Here is a 17,536-nt window from a genome sequence, read left to right on the forward strand (position 1 = left end):
GGTTTTGAGTGCTTTGCTGTTGTCTCAGAACCTGGATGACTTACCACCATTGAAGTAAAATGCTTTGTATCACAGATTTCAATGGGAGGGTATCAGGCCATTAGCTGAAGCAACAAGACAGTAATTCCAAACATGCAAGTCTACAAGGTATAAGGGCTATTGAGACTGGAACCAGTAATTTCCAGGCTGGAGAGAGCCATCACATAAACTTTTATTAGCTGCCTCCCAAGGTCAGCAAAAAAAAAAACCAGTCAAGTATCTGCTAACTCAGGCAGGAGGAAAAAGCCTAGCATTTAAATACCAGAGCATAAACTTGATACAAATGCTCTGACTTCCTTGTTTTGTAGTGGGCAAATCAACTCTTGCATTTAAGGATTCATTCTTACCTGCAGTAAATCTTCTGACCTAGTCCTCCCATGTATGAATCTCCAGCCAAGTAAAGCTGAGTGCTGAATGAAGAGTTAAGTGTTTGGAGAAACTGAGATTTACTACCAATCCCAGGTGTGAAGTCTGACAAGACTAGGCGAAGAAGAACAACTCTAATGTTCTGGATGACAGACCCTGTAGCAATTTTGTGGTGGGACCTGAAATGAACCGTTCGTGCTAGAAAACCCTCAAACATTCTTGAGTTGAAGTAGTAATGGGCCAGAATTCCTCCCCAGCAAAATGAGGGGCAGATCACCCACTCCAGGAAGTGTTTTATTGCAGTTACTGCAAGTTCAAAGTGGTGTAACCAGTTAGTGAGTCTAGAAGGGCAATTACATTTTTACACTGGCCCATGACGTTGTTTACGAAATAAAAGAAACAGGCACCAGACGCTGGTGTTATTTGTTCACTCACCCTGTATATATCAGTAGTTCCACAAGAATCCCTGACGCTATGCAGTGGCAAAGATATTCGGAAAGGGGAGGATACTCTTTCATAGAATTCCATAGCTCATTATTACCAACTCAGCCCAAGATGGTTGGAAGATAGAGCTTTTCCTCACCGGACACCTGGATCACTTGTTGCCCTTCCCATGCAGGAGAGAAATCATCATGTCTTCCCCCTCAACTCATTCTCCTTTGTGCCTGTGATTCATTAGCTGGGCTATGTTTAGACACAGGTTTAGTGCCCTTTCAGAACAGCACTATACTTGTGTTCAGAAAGAGCCTGATGGATCACAGGCACAGAGGAAGGATCTTGCTAAGCAGGAATATTGGGGGCATCCTACCCACTTCATCCTGTGCACCCCTCTATACTCATGATCTGCTGGTTGAGCAACCTGACAGGTAACTCAGTCTCTTGTTTTGAGCAACTGCCCACACTTGCCCAGCCCCACTCCGTCCTGGGTTAAGGAGAATGTCCTTGTTTTCCTGCTAGGAGATGGGAGAGGGAAAATAGCTGGGAAAAATCCTTTCCTTAACTTTTTTGGCCAAGATGATAAGGTCAGCCTTGTTAGAATAGGGGCAATAAAATTGACGCTGGCATCCTTTTTACCAGCTCAGGAACCGAAGGATAGCACTTTAAATGCAGCCATCAGGAAAAGCTGTATAAGATGCTACAAATCACTACTAATCGCCAGGTATCCTTAGGGGTGATAATTGGGCCCAGCGAAACTGGAGAAGACTGTTCTATTTCATTCATTTGTGACTCTGAAATGTGGAATAAAAGCAGGTCGCTATTCCAGATGAGTGGATATGAACTCACGTATCTGCTGCTTCCACAAGCAAGGACGGTGTTCTCTGGTGATGTTTAACAAATACCAAAATTGTAGTTATTTCCCTAAACAAAGGAATAAAACTAGATGTTACTGGAGCAATTTACAGCTAGAATGTTAAGCACCTGTGAGACTTTTGGATCCCCTGCAGATTACTGCAACATATGTGCAGTTCAAATCAGCGTTATTTCAAAGGGGCTCCTATCCAATGTGAATGTAAAATCTTCCCTAGCCAGGATGTTGAGGATGGCATAGGATAGTCAGTTTTCCTTGCAAATCTCCTCTTAAGATTCATCCTTGATATTTCAGAAGGGTCCAAACAAATATGTTTTTGAATCTCATAGATCGATGTCTGGTTTTCCTTCTGAAACACAAACAAGAAACCGTAGTGGAAAAGAGATACTCGTTTGGTGGTGCATCAAACTGAAGTTTGTTGTTTTTAACCAGCGGTAAATGTTTAACCACGGGCTCCATTGCCACGGCTGGGCTGCACCGCTACCCACCAAACAGCTGATTGGTGCGCTAGGCATCAGGGCTCAGCTCTGCTCTCCATTGGCTCACAGAATTCCAGAAAATTTCCAGAAAAATTTAACAATCAGTCCTCACAAGCCAGTACAAGCCAGCTTCAGCACATCGCTGTTTTTAATCCTTTCTTTATTAGTATATGTAAGCTGTTCAGAGTCTTTGGGAATTGTGTGGCACAGAAGTCACAATACACACATATCCAGAAAAGTGATCATTCTTATCAATTTTATATGTACATTCCAGGCAGGCTGAAGATATTCTTAGTCTGAATTCATTTATTCACTTGTTCATTCAATTTATATTCCTGTAAACCTGAGGCTAGCAGCATACTCTCTGTTCCCGTTTTCCCCCAAAAAACAACTGCTGTGGGAAGTGGGACCGAGAGAAGGCCCCATTGCACCTCACGACAGACAGTCCTTCCCCAGGAACACTATCCCCCCACATTCTTTGACCCCCAGATATCTTTCCCCAGCCCATGAGTGAGACAGCCTTAAATTGTTCTTAGATGAATCAGAGTAGTATTTTCCCTTTTCTTCTGAAACCAAACCATCCAAGGACAGCCTTCGAGCATGTCAACAGATGTTGCCACCTATTATCTGGGAAGGAAGTCAAGTGACTGGGAACAAAGACCCGAGAGGGATCATCAAGGGGAACAACAAATGTTATATCAGCATAGAGTAGTTTGCTGCAGATTCAAGAAAGATTGGTTAACACTATGGAGTAAGTCTGTAATAGGGAAAGGCTCAGAGCAGTGTTTCTCAACTTTGGCAACTTTAAGATGGGGAGACTTCAACTCCCAGAATTCCCCAGCCAGCCATGCTGGCTGAGGAATTCTGGGAGTTGAAGTCCCCCCGTCTTAAAGTTACCAAGGTTGAGAAACACTGGCTCAGAGAATGACTAATCCAACACCATCCAGTAGGTTTCCATGGCCATAGGTGAACCTCAACCTGGATGCTGTTGATCTTAGTTTAATGCCTTAATCCCTATGCCACAATTGGCTGTGTTTATACAACATGCTAAGCCATAAATAATGGCTTACTAAACAGTGACTATGTACACAAACCATAGTAAGTAAAAGCCAAACAGACCACACTATGGCTTCATGCAGTGTGTAAGACACAGTCATTATACAGTTGGCAGGTTTTATCTTCCGTGCCGCATTCAGCATATTCACACAAATACCTCAAGACAGATTTATATATTCTTCTCATCTTGAAAACATTCTTCAGCTTGTTTGTTTATTTAATACAGTAATTAAATGTTTCAATTACAACATCCTTTCGGATGCCTGGGGCAATGTGCAGTAAATGCTGTGTTTGTAAGAAAGGGGGTTGATGCTAGAAGGGGTGGCCACATGCAGTGCACGTAGAAAGGGGCAGGAAGTTGACTGTATAGTCACAGGTGCGACACCTAAAGTTTCAGTGTCTTTAGGAGTGCGACACTCCATGGACGCCTGAAGTTTCAGACCTACATGCTTTTTCCACCCTGCTCCCGAAGCTTCTCTGGTCAAGCTGTAGAATATTGGTGACACGGTTTCCTGCTTTTCTGCAATGGCAAAGACCACAAAACTATACTGTGAGAACTAAAAGAAGCTTTGCGTAGTTCATTCCTCCTAACCTGTTTAAACTTCAGCTCCCAGAATTCTCATCAATGGCCGTGCTAACTGAGAATCCCTGAAGTTGAAGTCACCCAGGTGAAGATGCCCAGGCTGGAGAAGCCTAGCCTAGTGTAAAAGCAAGCAGAACTCCCAAACTCCTCCCCACCATCCCAGAAAAATAAAGAAAAGGCAGACTTACTACCTTCTCCTTTGGCTACATCCCCCCCCAGGTCTTTGTGGCCCCCCCTTCCACAAAATGTAACGTATGGCCCCACCCACCAAAAGGTCGCCCAGTCCTGCTTTAGGAGTTGGTTATACCTGTTCAGTGGGGATGCTGAGAATATGAAATATGCAACTTCATTGGTTTGTTTATAGATTTAAACCCCTCATTCAGGACAAACAAACCCCTCCCAGGATGAATTTCACTTCTAAAGCACATTTTTCTTCATATCACAAGTACAAGGAGTGAGCCATAACCCCAAACATGGATTCTAGGCCGTGTGACCTTCGGTAACTCTTCCGACAGTTGTGTTTTTCAGAATACAGACAACGCAGTGCACCCTCTTTCATGACTCACAACAGCCATGTAAACAATTAACATTTTGGTCTGCCCATGTTTTCCTAACAAATCAATCTTCCTCAGTGGATCTGCAAGGAGAGAATTCTGTTCTCTTGGAAGCCAATGGCTGTGTCTGATGGGAGGACTGCAAATCTTTTCTATGACAGCTGGCTTTGGGTGAGTTCAGTGTGGGTTATACTGGGTTGGTTTTAACTGATCAGCTTTTATGTTGCTATCTAATTAACTTGCCTCAGCAGTAGCTTCTGCAATGGACAGGGCTAAAAATCAAACACTCCTGCTGGCCCCCACAATAAATCAGAAATCCCCCAAGACCTCATATTAGATAATTAATACAATCAAGTTAATCATTAACCTTTCAAATCAGCCTGTTGATGTTACAATGTTAAGATCCTGTATGCTCAGCAGTAGCCAGAGAAACTGCTTATCATGCTGGAGCAGCTGAAAGCTCTTAGTTTCTCCTGGTCCTGATCAAAACTAATCATGCTCATTCCTTGTCACAGTGTATGATGTTCTTAAAATAGGACTCCACCGTTTCTGGATCCATAAAGGGAAGTGGATACCACGTGCATTACTGTTTGAACATTAACTCTACTGCCATTTTATCATCTGAACTAACTACCTAGCAGCCTTTCCCAAGCAGATGCCTTTTGGTAGTATTGGATTTCAGCTCCCATAATTCCCCAGCCCTCAGGCACAATGGCCTCACAGGCTAGGGAATTATGGGAATTGAAACTAACATGTCTACAGAGCTCCTCTTTGGACAATGCGGCTCCAAAGAGAAGGCTGTAACATTTCTTTATTTACTTAATCAAGTTAATTTGATTAACTTTGGGAAGATATAAGCAAGGTTTAAATGTTCTGACAACGTTAAAGAAGAACAACAGCAAGACAATAAAAGGAAACGAATAACTGGCAAAGCAAACATAACATTATTTCACTATTTTAAGGAGAACCCGTTTAAAATCAAATTGAATGTGGACCAACCAAAATTCCTGGACCAAGGGGAGAGCCTTTGCTTGGGGCTAAAAAGACATGAATGTGGGGGCCAGCTGTGCCCCTCTAGGGAAGATGTTCCGTAAGCCAAGATGCCATCTTAGAAGACCCTCCTCCTTGCAGCCTGGTGTGGGACATGCAGAAAAGAAACTTCAAAGATGACCGAAAGGCCCACTCATGTATTGTATGGACAGATTCATAGGTGGTAGCGCTATTAACATCATAAAGGATAATAATAGAATGGCCATCTATGAGGACAATATCAGTTAACTGCTTGTCCTACTTGTGTACTTCCAAGAAGTGGTTACAATATGGACTTTGACTGGGGAGATACAGCTTCAAATCCGCATCAACCATGAAGTTCATTGAATACAACTTGGAACAGCCTAATCAACCTTACAGGGTTGTTGCAAAAATAAAATAGGCAGAGGAATGAACTCTTTGAAGGAGAGCAAAGATAAAAACACAAATAATGAAGCTTTCTTCTGTTTCCTCTGCTTGCAAGTCCCCAGGCAAATGTGGTGACCTTTGTTCTCTTCTAAGGGACCCTGTGACGGTTTATTGTGACATTAACTGGGTTCACTGACCCTCCAGAGTCAACAAAACCTAAGTATTTCCGAGCAAACCTGATTGCTGGATCGGGCATCCCAGAGATATACCTTTTATGGCGTGGTTACTTTCAGATCTGTGGAAACGGAGATTAAGCTGCTGTAACTCAGGGAAATCATTTTAGTGCTTGCAATGACCCAAGCAGAAACCCCTCGGGCCAACTTCAGGATAGAAAATGACTGTTTCCAGTGCTGAGAGCAGAGAGCGAAGGAGCATTGGAAGAACTTCCTTTTTGTTAAGAACAATTCTGTCCGCTGTGCTAGTTGTGCCCTTTCTGTATCGGTGGAAGGGACCACTGTGATCTACGTGTTAATCTTTTCTCTGTGCGGAGTTGCCCTTTAAAAATGTTTGGAAAGTAAGCTAAACAAAATGTGGTGTCCAGCCTTTGGGGTAGAGGCCCTATTTTCTGTTTCACTTCAACCCATAAGATGCTCTTTGCCAATACTCGTATTAGCTTTTTTTATTCATCAATGGGTAAAAAACATGTTGTCAGTAGATTGTTATAACAATGTGCATTGCTACTTGTGAATATACAGCAGCGGGGGTGTTATTCCAGATTCCAGTTTAATTAGTTTAAAATAAGCAGATGAAGTTTTGTATTTATATTAAGCATTTTTCACTCCTTCTCTTTCTAGTGGTTCTTGTACTATCCCCCACACAGGTGTGCATTCTGTGTTCAACTTTTCCATGGGCTTGAGAGGGAGTAGAAGAGTAGCAAAAATAAAATAGTTAAAACCTATCCCTAATAAACAGGAAACATAGTTTCCAACCAAACAAAACATTGTTATACAGGTAATCCTTGTTTAGTGACCACAATTGGGACCGGCAACTCAATCATTAAGCGAAGCAGTTGCTAAGTGAAACTGCGACTGTGCTTACGATCTTACTTCAGCTTTCCTTTGCTTTATAGACCTGCAAAGGTCGTAAATGTAAGAATTGGTCGCAAAGTTACTTTTTCATCACTGTCATAACTGTGAACGGTCGCTAAATGAGGCAGTTGCTAAATGAGAACTACCTGAACTGTATATCTACCTAGGTTGATGGCTGGAGCAGCATAAGCCTAGTAAAAGAGATATGCAGAGACAAAGCAAATCACTGATTAATGATAAATAAAGCCTGTTGAACATTTGTGAATGTGAATCTGGGTATCAGGGCTATTTGTAAGGCAAAAAAACAAAGAAAGAAATGCATAACTGAGGAAGAGAAAGGATATAGATTTGCATAAAATGTTTGTGCACTAATTTATATGCACAGATCAATTATTATACATAATTTAAATAATAAAGTGCACTTTACCATGATGGGAAAGACAGTGCCCAGGTGATTTGTGTGCTATTAACTACAAGTCTATCTTACTCATCCTTCTCAAGCTTTACACAGAATAGGATCAGACAAGCTTCTTTCAAATAGAATTCTGCCTTCTACATACATTCAGCCTATCTGTTGGGAGCTGAGATAAGATTTTAATGGGCGTGTTCTTTATTCATTGCACTGTATTTCCTCTCTGAAAATTTAAGGCAGCGTACATGGATCTCCCTAATTTGATCTCCCCAACAACAACCCTGTGAGGTAGGCTGGGCTGAGAGAGAGTAAAAGGCCATGAGTGAGTCGCTCATGAGCTCCAGGGTAGAGTGGAAACTTGAACCTGGATCTCCTATGCAGAGGTGATGTTCTGAGAATTAGTCATATATTAATTCTCCCTTGCACCCGCTACCCTTACTTTTGAAAGGATTCGGAAGGTCTTGCATTTGTATAAATAAAAAGAAACCCACATAAAGTCTTCTCTTTGTGCCCTTAATCCATGGTAGCCTTTATCACAAAATGCTTGGCATGACAAAAAGTCACATGTGGAACTTCCTCTGACCAATTTTAAGGTGACCTCTCCAAGGTCTGCCCGCATAACAGTAGCAAAGCCAGAAATAGAACTGTCCCAACCTTTCAAGTCAGGATTTGATGATTTCATGTCACCAGACCTGATGAGAAGGAGGGTGAGAACAGGGCCTCCTAAGGCTGAGGCAGGGCTGCTCGTGGACCTGAGGAACCTGTCTGCAGATGAGGTGGTGGGGGCACAGGGTGGGGTCAAAAAAGTCAAGATTGTCACAACCATGCAATCAAAGCCCAGTCTCCTTCTGTATGTAAAAAAGGGGCAGGACTTTGATCACATGGTTGTGGCCACCATCTTGACTTTTTTGACCCCCTGCAGGCACTCTTGAGGCTCCTGTAACTGAAAGCTCTTGAAAAACAATTTTCTTTGCAGTAAAAATAATGTCTAGCCTTCTTCCTTTTCCAAGTGATGTTTAGAGCAAAAATAAATGTGGATTTTTCAATGCTGCAGCACATTAAAGGCATTTTATTATTATGGCATATCAAACATATGTTTCTAAACTTCCTTTTCCTGTTATGTCATTCTCATCCAATATGAAGATAATAGGAAAAATGAATTGTAATTTCCCACTGCCATGAAATTGGGGGCAGGAGAGGGCAATGTCCCAGTGAAAGTGTTTTGCTGTCATGGGCTTTCCTTGGATGTTAAATTGAGAATCAAAAAAACGATAGACTTGGCAGTGCCCACAGAGATCATCTAGTCTATTTCCTTTGCCTCAACCTTCTAGAAACCTTCTAGAAACAAGTTAAAGCAGAATTCTTCTGGAAGTCTTTTAAAAAAAACTTTATAAATACAGGTAGTCCTCGACTTACGACCACAACTAGGATTGGAACGTCCATCGCTAAGCAATGCAGTTATTAAGTGAGTGGCCCCGATTTTATGACCTTTTTTGCCATGGTCATTAAGCAAATCCAGCTTCCCCCATTGACTTTGCTTGTCGGAAGCCCCTTGGGAAGGTCGCAAATGGTGATCATGTGACCCTGGGACACTGCAACAGTCTTAAGTGCAAGGATCGGTCGTAAGTCACTTCTTCCAGAGCCATTGTAACTTCAAATGGTCACTAAACAAATGGTTGTAAGTCAAGGACTACCTATATCACCATAGGAATTTTACATGTTGCTTCATTTCTCTGGGTTTTATTTTTATTTCATTTTTGTTTTAATGTCTTGTATTTATTGTAGCAATATAAACATCCAATACAATCAATGAGTAAATTTTAAATCCCTCCACTGTTATTCCTGAGGAAAGGGACAGTTAAATCTCATCCCACCATCAGCCAATCAAGCTCTGAAATTTAATTGGGTCCCATCCCAACCACTCTCAAGAATATGCTGGGAAAATAATGCAAAACTGTTTGATAGATCCTAAAAAGTACATTCCACATTACAACAGTTCCTTAGAGCAGTGTTTCTCAACTTTGGCAACTTTAAGACGTGTGGATTTCAACTCCCAGGATTCCCCAGCCAGCATGCTGGCTGGGGAATTCTGGGAGATGAAATCCACACGTCTTAAAGTTGCCAAAGTTGAGAAACACTGCCTTAGAGCTAAATCTTCCTTTACATCCTCTGGGTTCTTCCCCACTTGCCTGGGGCATAAGTACGTCCTAGCAACATCTTTTTTCTGCTGTGTTCCATGACATCTCATTCCCAACACATGAGTGAGACGGGTTTAAATCATTCTTACCTGTCCAGTGTTAAAGTAGTGTTTTCCCATTAAGCAGGCAGCATCCAGTGACAGCTGCAAGATGTGTCAAATCTATTACACTTCTACAGCCATTATAGAGCAAGCAGTCAGTAGCCATGACTTTGAAAAGCTGGTCTGTCAAACTAGGACAATAAGCCTTTACCTGCTTAGCTAGCAGTACTGGCTGTAATTCTGTGGTGTATACCAGTTTAATGCAAGGCTGAAATGGTAAAACAGTGGAATGATGGAGAACAAGGAGACAACATTTGTAGCCTATATAAAGGCAGGAAAGGAAGGTGAGATAAAACTTTAATGCAACTGTTGCTTGTAATTCTACTTTCTGCCGGCTGTATGCTGAAGAGGGCAAAACCAGAGGACTCAACCAACTGAAAGAGAGCTTCAGAGCTATAAGTGGTCCCAAAGCTGCAAGTTGGTCCAACCACATCTTAACCTGCTTTGCAAGGCTGTTGTAAGAAAAGGATGGGGGAAATCAGGAGATCATAAAGCTCCTCTGAGTTCCTTGAAGGAAGGGAGCCATGAAAATACAGTAATGACAGTTATGACGATGGGCTTTTCTGAACCCATTTGCCATTGAGTTTTGTAGTACCATTCCTCTATATTGTAACTGTGATCTTAACTCCCCCTCTTGACTTCTTTGAGATCCCTGTGGATAGTAAATCTCAAAGCAGGGTTGGGATCCTTTAGTCTGCCCTTCCACACGACAATCAGTCCAGGCTGTCTCTGCTTTTCAGAACTTCAAAGTCTGGCTTTTCCTTGGCGAAGAAACTCAGTGACTCTCCTTCCTTCTGCTACCCCACTAGCAATAAAGAATTAAGTATTGCTTGTCCTTGAGCAGTTCTCTTCCTGTTTTATATCAGGTTCAGCAGTGAACCTGCTGTTGGGCTGCATTTTAAGCTGTCTTTGGGAACAACCTATATGACATCCAGGTAAAAATGGATCATTGCAGCCTGCAAAAGCCCAGCTTACATGCTGCCCTATAGAGCTCGACAGAAATGGGAGAGATTGCTAATGAGGATCTGAAGGAGGACCCGGGCAACCAGGAGGTGACTGAAACCCTGCATGACCTAAAAAAGGAGTGGGCCTTTAATCACAGCTGCCATCTTGACTTTTTGACCCCCTTCCCCCACTGATGCCCCTGGGAGCCCTCCCCAGCCTGGCAAAAACAAGGAAGCAAGAAAACCCACAGACTTGAAGGGGGCTCTGTTTAATGCTAGTCTTGGGGTGAATTCAGAATCTTGGAAACTACGGAAGAATGTTGAATCCTCATTTATAGTGTGTTAATTAAGGTGGAGTCTCTTTGCCACCTGAGCTGAGTTGACATTTATGAGACAGGCCTTGAGAGTTCTGTTGCCGGACTCCTGTTACAGAAAAGGTCTCAGGGAGGGATGTGCCTTTCAGATTTTATTGCCCTAAACTGCTTTAGAGTTTTCATCAGAATAAGGAGCCCAATCTGGGCTTAGCAACCGAAGCAAGTGTTGTATAGGGCTAACAGATCTGGACTGCAAAAATTCAAATGATCACTATGTGGTAGCAAAGTGTAAGGGTTTTTGATATCTTTTCTCTGCCACCTACTGGTCATCCAAATTTCTGCAGACCAGATCTGATAGCTCTAGTGTTGTGAGTTCAAAGTGTTGTTTTATGGTCTCAAAGCACCTCTCTTCCGCATGTTGTGCTTTTGGAGATTTCAAACATTTTTCAAGAACTTTTCCACATAGTGCATTGCGACAGAGCTATTAAGAGTTTTTAAGGCATAGTTTATGGCAGTCTGGTCCTCTTTCCCAGGTCCTGCCTATAGTATCTGCTTGATGATCCAAGAATAAAGGCCATGAGGAACAAACCTGACATTCCAATCAAGAGAATGCAACTCTCCCTAGGACAGGCTTTATCCCCACTCTCAGGCAGTACAGTACCTAATGACTGAAATTACAACAGCGCTGAAAAAAGTGACTTACAACTGGTCCTCGCACTTATGACTGTCCCAGTGTCTCCAGAGCCACGTGACCAAAATTCAGGCGCTTGGCAACCAGCAAATATTTACGACAGTTGCAGTGTCCCAGGGTCACGTGATCACCATTTGTGACCTTCCCAAGGAGATTCCAGCAAGCAAAGTCAATGGGGGAAACTGGATTTGCTTAATGACTGTTGTTCACTTAAGAACCACGGCAAAAAAGGTCATAAAATCAGGTGCGACTCACTTAATCACCGCATCGCTTAGCAATGGAAGTTCTGGTCCCAGTTGTGATCGTAAGTCAAGGACTACCTGAATACTGACTGAGAAAGCCTTCCTCTTATTCAGAATGAACCTCAGTTTTGCTTGCTTGAATCTGATCTTGTACTGCATCCAGATAATGCAAATGTGCTTCCACAGTCCCTTAAATTTTGTTTAGGGAGAGGCAGAACTGGGTATCCTCACCATAATGATGAGATCTAACCCCAAAACCTCAGATAACCTTACCAAGTTGCTTTAAGTAGGTATTAACAAGCTTAGGCAACAATATCAAGTCCTGGGTTACCCCAAAAGCCAGGGGCAGAGGACCAGGGAAGCCACCTGACTGGTATGTGGTAGGCTAGAAAGCCACATAATATGATTATGGGAAAGGGAGAGGTAACCTTTTTTTTTTCCTGTTTATGGCAGCTTAAACCAGCCACCCATGTTCTTTTTTTCTTCTTTCTGAAGCCCCCTTGTTTTCCTTCCCATGAAATAGGCAGTAGAGTAAGAGACAATTGCTCTTGCCAGAGGTCTAAACTGATCTCCTGCAGGGAACAGTAGTTGAAATTAGCTTGAGGACCATACAGATCCCTGAATCTCCAGGTTGTCAGCCTGTAGCTTGGTCAAACTTCTGCCATGGAGCTAGGAGCAAAGGTCCTCCCCCCGCTCCTGTCGTCCTACCTGTTCTTTTGCTTCATGGGTCAGTGGTGCAACCCCCTTTCCAAAGCAACAAAACCAAACCAGATAATCACTCCTCTGCTTGGTGCTGGCATGGCCCAATCCACAGGCATGAGGAAGGGTGGATTCCTTGTAGCTCATGTCGCACTGTGCTGGGAAGGCACAAATATGGCAAATGCAAGAATAGCATTCACCCAAAACACCTGTGAAGTGAGTTGCAGCAGAGAAATATGCAGCTCTGAAAAAACTTATATGCACACGCAATCCTCAGGAAGAGCAGAACATTTACCCTGGTGGAAGGAAAACAGTGCTTGGCTTTAATCTACCCAAGAGGTGTCATATTTCCCCCTTTTGGATGATTACGAAGCCTCAGGATTCCTCCATTCTCAACTTTGCTTCTTGTTTCCTACGCTGGCATCCGGCCCTGGCTCATTAAAACCTGTCATAAGATGCTCCGGTCCAAAGGCCACTTGAGTTACACTGAAATATTTCCTTCTACAGACTTGGGTCAAACACTTTGTTCCTCCAGACTTCAAGGGAAGAAGGTGTTTGTATTCTTTAATAACACTTTTGATGAATAAATCGCAGAAAATCCATGATGTGAGCTTGCTCAAAAGCGGCAAGGTAGCAAGTTGCTGCCCCCCCCCCCCCCGTTTGTCCATCCTCCAAGCAGGATCAACGGAAAAGGGCTATGGGAGTTGTAGTCTAAAAAATGTGAAGAGCACCAAACTCACCTCCTTGCCAGCTGTCCAGTGTCACTGTTTTTTCAAACAATATTTTAACACAGATGCGATTACACCTTGCAGTACTGTATTGAAATAGCTGCTACTGTATATAATTTTTTTCCTGTGGTGTATCTCCTTGATGGCTCATTGTACAAGGTTTAAATATTACAAATGAATAGCTAGAAGTTGGCTTAAAAGGAGTCTGTAGTGAGACTTACATAGCATTAGGGATGTTGGCTTGGAGCTGTTCTACATATTATCAAGATATGCCCCAATGGGTTACACCTGGATTTTCTCACAATTACAGAAAACCAACATTACCTTAGGGTGGTGCTTTCCACATGAGGCAGACTTCAACTCCCATATTCCCACTTCAGCACATCTGGAGGGTACCAGGTTGGGGAGGCTGAAATAAATCCATTGACATCAATGAGAATTAATTTAATTAGAAAGTCCTGGTTACTTCAGTAGAATTTACTCTAAACAAAAAGAGAGCAACACTCAAATGTAGCAATGACTATTTATTTATTTATTTATTTATTCATTCAATCATTCATTTGTTCATTTATTCAATTTGTACCAACCACAATCAGCAGAACTCTGGATGGCTTTATAGGAATATTAGACAAATTCAGGGAAATTAAAGTTGCTAATGGTGATTAATCATGATGGTTACATATTGCTTTCAGTATGAAGGACCACATACATGACGATGCTATTATCCCAATCTCTTGCTTGAGGGTTTCCCATCAGTTTTTAGTCTGATCTGGCAGAGCTCATTTTATATTCATATTAAGTTTTGGGAAGTTTTTAAAAAGGTTAATATGCTCTACTTCCAACAAACTTAATGACCTGCTTGATGTCCTGCAGTAAAAAATTCTGGCATTCATGTTCTTCTCTCTTTCCTGGCCATTTAAAAAAAAACAAACTGAACTTAACTGGAAGGAATTTAAGAATGATTTGTTTAAAGTCATTTTTTAAAAAAACTGAACCCAAACAGAGGAAATACCTGAGCACAAAACCATAAAAGGCTTTACAGGTCAAAACAAGCACTTTGAATTGTTTGGCCTATGAGAAGCCAAACAGCACCTGTAAAACTAGTGTTATGTGATTACGGGGGCTGTCATCTGCCAGCCGGCTGGCTGCTGTGTTTTGCACTAGTGGTGCTCTCTGCTTTCCAGTCTTTAAAGGCAGCCTCACGTACAGCTCATTGCAGTGGTCAATCCTACAGATGATGAGGGCATGGATAACTCACCAGGCCTACATGCTCCAACTAATCTGCTCTAGCCATGGTCTCCCCCCACCAATTCAGCAGAAGCTGTGAGTCTGGGAGAACCTCAAGTGGGAGTTTTACCCTGCCCAGAGTTACAATAACTCTTTTAAAGTTGGTCTTTTGATGTTTGAGTGTTCCTTGGGTGCTGAAACTGTTTGCAATTTCAGTTGCTAATGCTTATTTTATTATACTGGGGTTTTCTTTTTATTTCAACCTTCTTTCTGAAAGAGGGGAATGTAAGTCACTCAGAGTCCTTTCGGATGGAAGTACCACATAAGCCCAAGTAAGTAAGTAAGTAAATAGTAAGATGGTTTATGGGCAAACAGCAACTCCATCTTTTTGAGATTCAAGGTCTGCTTGCTCTTCTCATCCAGTCTGTCACAGGCTCCAGACACCAAGATTTCACTACCTCTCATCTTGGCTAGGGTGGAGAATAAACCCAAGTCTCATTAGAGTACTTACAACACCTCACCCTGAACTGACAGATGACCTCTCCCAGTGGCTTCATATAGATCGGGGCTTTTAAACTTGGCCACTTTAAGATGCGTGAACTTCAACTCCCAGAATTCCTCAGCCAGCATCTTAAAGTTCCCCAGTCCACACACCTTAAAGTTCCCAAGTTTGAAAAACACTGATGTAAATGTTAAAGAGCAGGGGGAAAGAAACACTAGAGTTATGTATTGTTTGATGTGTTTTATTTGTATTGCCTTTTATTTGCTTTTATTTGAGTTTATTGTATCTTGGGGGTTTTGGTCTTTGATCAAAAAATGATGATGATAATTAATAATGGTAATAATTACTCCCATTGTAGTTAATGGGTTTTATTCTCACAAGCTTCAGTACTGTGCATTTCACAAGGGAACGAGTCCTGCTGAATACTCTGGAGCTTACTTCTGAATAAACATGGGTAGACTCAGCGTACTAATGAATTTGAAACATGAGAACTCTGGTTCAGTGCTAAAGCATATATGCTTATATGCAAAAACAGCCATGTTCAATTTACACTATTTTTATAAGAATTTCCTTATAAAAATTCAGTTTCATCCCAAGCCAGATGGAGAGCAACAAATTAGGGATGTCTGCTTTTAATAAATCAATAAATTAAATTCGCCAATAGGCGAATTTGCCTTAGAAGTGAACTGGGAGTGCTGCAAGTGTTGTCCAAACTTGGCCACTTTAAGATGAGTGGACTTCAACTCCCAGAATTGGCTGGGGAATTCTGGGAGCTGAAGTCCACTCATCTTAAAGTGGCCAAGTTTGGACAACACTGGTTTACTCCTTTGCCCCCTTGGTGAAAGGGTAGCAATTAAGCAGATAAACAACAATCTTCTTATCTTTTGCCAAAGTGATTCATAAAAGGGGAGGCCGACAGATCTTACACTGTTTCTTTACTCTCCAGGGCAACTTGGACGTGGTTGGGAATACAAGATCTGGTGTGCTGGACTTCAAGAGCCCACTCGCAGTGTGCAAAGCCACAATGATGGCTGAAACCAAATTACAAAGAGCCCAGATTCGCCAGAGGCTGTTGTTAAAGTGGGGTGTGCTTTTGTCTCTGCCTGGGCTGCTGGAAAGAGCAGGCTAAAAATAGCCTCTGTGCAGTTGTGCGCAGGTAGTCGGCCACTTGATGGAAAAGATGAGTCTGCCAATGTTTACACGGAGGCTTGAGCAGACGCTGGGCTGCTGATAGCTGCTTTTCTGCTCTTTAGATTGGAAAGAATTTGTCCGGACGCATTCCAGCCTCTCTGAGGTTAAGTGACAAACTTGTGCTTGGAGGGAAATAGGTTGGGGAGTGGGGGGACCTGCCCTTTGCCTGACTCCTTTCAGGGCTTGGAGTATTCTGTCCACAAATAACCCCTATGCAAATCTGCTGAAATAATATGGTAATGATATTTGTACTTATCTAATTGGCACCCTTGGAGCAGACTGGAGGAAGCGTTCTGGACGTAAGGGCTGGGAGGGATTTTGAAGATCTACTCCTCCAAGCCGTTACACATTATTCCTCCCCTTGTATAGGGTCTCCCAGCCCTCCCACATGGTCTTGCTCCTCAAACAACCCAGAGGTTGACTCCAAAGTAAGTGCAGCAACTCCTCTTTGTTTCGTGAGATTTTCTTTGAATTCCTTTGAATTCTTTGAATTTGAAATGGAGTCATGAAGATGCTGCAAAGATAAAATATGGTGATGGGACTCATTAAGACTCTTTGGAAGCCACAATGTGTAGCATTCCCCAAATCTAGATATGTGACAGTGGTACAAGTTATGAGGAATCAGGATACAGGTAGTCCTCATTTAGTGACCACAATTGGAACTGGCAACTCGATCATTAAGCAAAGCGGTCACTAAGTTAAACCACAACTGTGCTTATGATCTTACTTCAGCTTTCCTTTGCTTTATAGACCTGCAAGGGTTGTACATATGAGCATTGGTCCAAAGTTACTTTTTTGTCATTCAATTATTTTTATTTTTCATAATATGCAAATTAAAAGACGAAAGAAAAAAAGATTACAATGAAAGTATGCGAAATGGAAGGATTGCGAAAGAAGAAAAATAGTAGAAATGTAGATTAGAAAATAGAAAAAAAAAGAAAAACAACAGAAGAAAAGATACAAACATATATGGACATTTGACGATGCGACTTCTGACTTTTTTTGCAAAGGATACATACAAAAAATCTTTCATACAACCTTTGTTTGCAAAGTTATTTTTTCATCACTATCATAACTGCAAACAGTTGCTGTCCAAGACAGTCGCTAAACGAGGACTACCTGTATTGCTTTCATGATTTTAGCAGGACCAAGAAAGCCCTTAAGCCTGGAGGTGACACATTTAGGCCTGCGTCCCTCTGTCTCCTGTTGTGAACTCTGGATGTTCCTCATTTCAGAAGCCTACAACTAACATCCCATCAAGGCATCCTCCACAATTCATCTGAATGGCAGCGGGCCCTGGAATAGGTCTGTTTTATAGTCAACTCGTAGCACAATTGCCATAGATGCCGGCAATCTTTATCTGCCATTTGCAAAAGCCAGCCTCCAGCACTGAAGAAAGAGTTGCCGACAGGTCT

The 17,536-nt window shown here is 42.2% G+C and overlaps 1 long non-coding RNA gene across 1 annotated transcript; it reads right to left on the reverse strand.

The window, feature by feature from the left end:
• Positions 1–642: 642 nt before the first annotated feature.
• On the reverse strand, positions 643–17,495 carry LOC148216766 (uncharacterized). The gene is made up of 3 exons (XR_015795013.1): positions 17,287–17,495; positions 13,526–13,610; positions 643–1,764 (listed from the first exon to the last, which is right to left on the reverse strand). It is a non-coding gene; the product is annotated as an uncharacterized LOC148216766 (long non-coding RNA).
• Between the last annotated feature and the right edge of the window lie 41 nt (positions 17,496–17,536).

This window comes from Python bivittatus, unplaced genomic scaffold, assembly GCF_059951505.1.
Source record: "Python bivittatus isolate LINGU-HERP-01145 unplaced genomic scaffold, Pbiv_v1 ctg000080_np1212, whole genome shotgun sequence".
Lineage (NCBI taxonomy): Eukaryota > Metazoa > Chordata > Lepidosauria > Squamata > Pythonidae > Python > Python bivittatus.